Here is a 6,377-nt window from a genome sequence, read left to right as displayed (position 1 = left end):
ATCCTCAGGAGACAATGAATGTCTGTGTAAAATTTCATGGCAACCTGTCCAATAGGTGTATTTTCAGTCCAGGACCAAAGTGGTTGACCAAACAACAGACATTGCCATCCAGTGCACTGTCTCTAGCGTGTGTAAAGCTATTGAAGTAGAAATATGTAAATCTATTGAAGCAGTTAAAAGGACACTTCTACAGTAACCAGTCTCGGTTTAATGCAAGTGATCAGAACACCTTCAAACTTATTACAATCTCCCTGTTCTACTTGTCTTGCATAAAACAAAAACTGTTGGTTTCTTCTCTGTCATCTTATCTGCCATCCTGCACAAAAGCACTTCCGTTAACCCACTAGTCTGTCATTCCAGTATTATTTCCGCCCATGTTGTACTCATTTTCTATGACACTTTACAGTGCCTATTTGAAAAGTCTGAGCTGACTTGAATTGCAGATGGAATATGCCTATGACAGACTGAGGTGTAAAAATTGCAAAGTGCATTTGGTATTTTGTCATTTGTAGTCATACTGGTGCTTGTTTGTCTTGAAGAAGGACCTGGAGGTAAGTTCACCCACGTTTTTTTAATCAATGATCCGTATTCTCCTCATTCCTTATTTTCCACCTACAGACTTCCTCTGCCTCCATCCTTCATTCCCTTTGCCAGTAACACCTATCCTTTCTCCTCTAGCCATCCTTACTACACTTCTCAGTGGACAGTGTTGGGTACGAATCTGTTTTATTTCTCAAGAAGCTGACATAAAGAAGATCATTGACATGATTTTACCCATACCAGATTGTACTTCTGAGTTCATCAAAAACAAAAATTGAAGTTGTTTTTTTGCAACATAAAAGCATTTTAAGAAATGCTAAATTCTGGCAAATTCTGGCTTCACCAGAGCTCCGTACCTTCTACCCGCCAAACACACTCACACACAGATCCCAAACTCAAATTATGGGCTTGGCAGCTTTCCCTCTCCTCCCTTTTTGTTGGTAACCCACATGCAGACCTCCAGTGCCAGCAGAGTGTGGCAGAGGGTCACTGTTTCCCACAGTCCCACAATATTCACAGACTTTCTTCTTACCCCCTGAACCTCTGCTGTTGGTCTCCACCACCATAGAATCCCCGTAGAAACTTTCCACTTGTATCAAAAATAGTTGTCTGACTGCTGGCCATGATCGCCTGGTGCCCTCCTGTCGCTTACAGCAGACTGAGTACACACACCAATGACCAGACTATTTTCATCTTAATAGTTATGAAATTCATTAATTTGTTGTATTTGTTTTTTCACTATGCTGAAAGAACAGCCAGTATTTGTGAGGCTGTATATGTGTGGGAAAAGGATTGAGAGTTTGAGAAATAGAGAGATGAAATAAATGAAAATACTACTGGGTGTTCTGGGCATTGCTGTACGTAGAGTGGGCTTTTCCCTAAAAAAAGATGAAGGGTAAGGACAAGGTAGGCACTGTACATGATCCTCAATGCTACTATACAGTACACTACTTGGCCAAAGCATCCAATTTATTATTAAATGAAAAGTTAAAATTTTAGAATAGTATGGATTAAGGATTATATGCCCACAGTGGTGCCTTTACAGAATGTTTAACAAATGCTACACTCTTAAAAGATTTCCATAAAAAGGTTCAATGATGAATAAATCAAATACTCTTTTGCCACAAAACATTTCAACATTATATTTGTAGAGAAAACAGCATTTTAAGTTGAACTAGCTATCTTTGGTAGCCATAAAGCTAACCACTAATTACCTTAAAATAAAAATAATATTAGTTACATTAACATAATTTAACCAGGGGGGTCACCAAACAGCAAATATGGTAAGGTGTATAGAATAGAAATGGATACACATGTTTCTGTTTTTATTTCAAGAAAGCATAGCTTGCCTTGAATGCTAGCTAACCTAATCAGTGGTAAGCTAATAAAGCTAAATGTATTTGTCTTAACATATCATATTTGGCAAATAGGCCTATTACTCAAAACATACAACTTATGCCGCCCAACAAGAGCCAGCGTCTTTCTTAAGTTTTTGCCTGTTAAAAGGAAGTTTTTCCCCGCCACTGTTGCACCAAATGCTCTTGCTCTTGGAGGGAACTGTTGGCCCTATGTAAACTATAGAGTGTGGTCTAGACCTACTCTATCTGTATACTGTCCTGAGATAACTTCTGTTATTATTTGAAACTATAAATTAAATTGAATTAAATCATGAAAGTATAGCCAATTGGCTAAATGTTGTGTAAACAAAGACCTGGCTACAGATCTCAATCAGATGTTGATAAGGTGTAATACATGAGCTTTTTGTTCCTGGTTCCACAACATGTTACAAAACAGGACAAAATCCAATGAATGAATAAAGCATTTGAGGCAGAGCCCTGTTTATTCCTATAAGAGTAGGCACATTAAGCCAGAAAAGTTCAACATCTGCATTAAAAATTGCCCAGATGATAGCTGCTGCTTCAACGATTTAAAAAACATTGCATATACCCCAACAACAGATAAGAGACACTTTTACATTCTTTTATTGACTGTGCTATCTTGCACTGCACCGTTAATAAAGACAGATCTTTGTCCTGGACACCAGCTCCGAGCTTCCTAAATAAAATCTGTCAATCAAGGTAAACTAAGGAGGTCTGTGTGTGAGATTGCCTTGAAAGAGACCAATCATATGAGGTGCTTTCTTGGTTTCCGACCCCAAAATGTCAAAAGTCACGAGATTAGACCTAACGCCATACAAGCTACTTTCAGTTTAGCGCTAAGCTAACTTGCATGGGGTTTAAATTATTTAATGGAGCAGCTCAAATGTTATCAAATGAATGAATCATATTCTTAAAATAAAACGAGTCATGTCCCAGGGGTTGTGTTTGATGCTCAAAAAAAACTTAGCCACAGGTTTTTCATCCTTGTAATTCTATAAGACAAAAGTCTTTTTGGGCCCCATGGCATCACGTGATGGGTGCAGAATTGGTAAGTCCACTGTTTGGCCGCTTTGTGGAAATGGAGTGCTGGGGGACTGCAAAGCCTTTAAAAGACTATTTCAAAAAAAGAATCAGCTACGTGACCCCGTGTAATTTGCATCATGTCCTGCCTTCTGCATGCACGTACCCAGCGCACCCCCTAGCCTAAACCAAACTATCTTTTGAGTGAGATTGCATCTAACACGGACAATCTCCAGTTGTGTGCAACATGTGAAAAAAAGCAAGTTCCACATCGGATTCTTTCGACATTGTCCATAGTCCTTATGAGAAAATGGCTTAAGTCTCTTCAATCAGAGAACCAAGGTTACAGTGTAACCACACATTGTAATACCCTGTGCATTGTTCAACAAAACACTGCAAGGTTGCTTTATCTGGATGGAAACTGCAATTAATTTGCTAACAGTATAAATAATTCAAATTTGTATCTTCATATCAGATGTTTACAGATATGAGTATAGTGAAGCCAATCCACAGAGTGAAAAAAGTGTCCAAGTCCTGACAAACTTTTGCCCTGATATTGCGTTTTGTGGTCTGACAGCACAGTGCAGCCAGTTGAAATGTATTCTGCGCTTGATGACACAAGAGGTTGTCCAAACCCTCCAGAGTGTTTGCACAGCTACCTGGTTTTGGACTTGGGGAGTCAGTAAACAGGTACAAATGCTGCAAATAGAATCTAGCCACTTAAGAATATAGTCTTGAGGGAGGGCAGCCTGTTCCCGGGTCTGCGTCAGCACTGACCTTTTTGCTGTTTGCTAAAGGGATTTGATTTCACCTCTAACTCTCCGGCTTTACCTTTTTTACAACATTCACAAGCCATCTGAGGAGTATAAAATGGCAGGTTTGTCTTAAAAGGAGAAGCTGAGCTAGTTTATTCATGGGCCAAGTGATATCACTACTGATAAGCTGGTTCCAGCTAAGAAATGTTTGTCATTCTTAAGCAAGGAGGTTTGAGGTTTTGCATCTTGCCAAACACCGCTAGCAAGCATGCATACTTGTTAATATGTATGCATTTCACAGGAAGATTAGAGGTCAGCACAAAACATCAATTGCATTCAATGGTGCTGATACTTGTCACTCACTGACTGAAGTATGTTTATCAGCTCATTATTACACTTGCTGTGAATTGTCCATTGCTAAAAAACAACTGCCTATTTGCAGTGATTCCACCACTGGTGGCTTACAAACCATACATATCCTTCCCCTTCAGTTGGACACTGACCTAACATCTCTGTTTCTGTTCATTGCAACTTACATAAATGTTCAGCCCACCATGAACCTACAGCACCCTCTTCTGGCAGCAGAGCAGAACTTGGCACTATTACTTGTTATCACTGTTAGAATGTGATAAAAAAGATTCATGACTTCTTTAAAGTAAGAGCCATAACAACATGACATCACAAACAAATGAATGGTTTAAGTAAAGGTCAGAAGGCCAAAAAGAATGAAAACTGAATGCACACTTCACATTTCCTAAAGCTAATGTCCTTACCACCGAGCTTGAAGCTGAGCAAGGAAAAGCACTAGGCATAGCTATGTTGTACGTCAAATTTTAAACAAAGCTGAACAAATAGCAGTTTGATTTCGTGGTATTCTGTGTGGCTTTTGTGGCTGGGAGATTATCTGATATGAGACCTGCTGTTGTAGGGTGTCAACAGGTTAATCGTGGGAAACTTTTGCTTTCACTGCTGTTCCAATAGGGTTTTGTTTATCAAGGTCTACATTTCATGGCACATTATTTTTCACATTAACTACTATATGGCACAGCATTTTTTTCAATAAGCCTGGGGATGAATACCTAGTCCTTTAAAGGCAGACATCTGGTTAAACATCTGGGCAGCTTGTATTTTAAAAATGCAGTCAGACACTCTGTTACATTCCAGTTTTTCAAGATCACTCCACACAACTGTGTTTAGTTAAGTATAGTGAAAAAATATTGGAGAATTGATCAACGTGAAAATTTTAAACTGTATCGATTCCTCTGTCAGGATTAAGACAAAACACTGAAGAAAGTCACCAGTGTCAGGGGTTACGTGAAGTGAAAGAGTTATCAGAGCCAAAGAAAAGTTAGTGTCATGGACCAAGGAATGCTTGGTGACACTATGTAGAAATCATAGGTAGATTTATATGGCTTTAGAGTTAACACTGCAAAATGGCTTGTTATCACCAGCTAGCACCTGTATGACTATTGCCAGTTTAGCATCAAGTGAAACTCTGAACAACACAATTTTGTATTTTAATGATAATTTATTAAGTATTTAGAGGACTAAACTAAGCTAAGCTACAATAATATAAACTAAGCTAAAGTAGAATAACATAAATTAAACTATGGCTATGGTTTTGCTAATACTGTATGTCTATGTTCAACGCTAAGAAAAGCTAAGGTAAGGTAAGGCAGAATAAGCTAAGCTAAACAAAGCTAAGACAATACATAATTGTTTGCTAATATAGCAAACTTCTACCTATATTTGGGGGGCGGGGGTCTGTGGCACATGATGTTGCAGCTGTGAAATACATATTAAGACTAGTTAAAACAGAAGATGACAAGTAACATTACGGATTTATGCTAAAGACAACCACCTACAATACAGGTATTTATTATTTGTTAGATTTGCCATTGTTTTAAGTGGAAATCATTGCAATTTAAAATACTTTAAATAAACTGTAGTTATAAAGGACTACATAGTGAAAGCATTCTATTAAAAAAAAAGAATTTGGTTTGTTCACGATTCTATAAACCAGTTAGCACTAGAAACCCAAAGTTTATTTTTTTATTTTTTGGGGGGGCATTTTAGGCCTTTATTGGACGGGACATCTTAGACATGAAAGGGGAGAGAAAGGTGGAACGACATGAAGCAAAGGGCCGCAGGTTGGAACCAAACCTGCGGCCACTGCGTTGAGGACTGAGCCACTGCACATGGGCACGCTCTCTACAAGATGTTCTATCCAGGCGCCTGCTAGAAAACCAAGATATAAAGGAAGAATCATGAGAAAATAGCACTTCCTTAGTGAACAACTGTTTCTTATGTTACAGTAACTTTCAACCTGACAGCAAAGATGGCAGATGGGTCTGGTCATATTTACTTTATTAAAGTGTTCAACAGAAACGCTACAGAAGAAATAATGACAATCACACATTCACATTGTAATTACACTATTTAAGCAGTTGCACATTTTTGTATTCTCAACTTGTGTATATTCAAATACTTGTTCTTGTATTTCATCCCTATATTATTATTCAATGTATATTGTATGTATATGTAGCATTCTAGTATTTCATTTATATTTTTATTCTGTGCTGTGTGACGGATTTTGCGGCTGCAACACTGTAATTTCCCATTTTATTGGAATAAATAAATATCAGTCTATCTACCTATCTATCTACCTATCTATCTATCTATC

Source organism: Etheostoma spectabile, chromosome 13 (assembly GCF_008692095.1).
Source record: "Etheostoma spectabile isolate EspeVRDwgs_2016 chromosome 13, UIUC_Espe_1.0, whole genome shotgun sequence".
Taxonomy (NCBI): domain Eukaryota; kingdom Metazoa; phylum Chordata; class Actinopteri; order Perciformes; family Percidae; genus Etheostoma; species Etheostoma spectabile.
Note: the sequence above shows the minus strand (reverse complement) of the source record.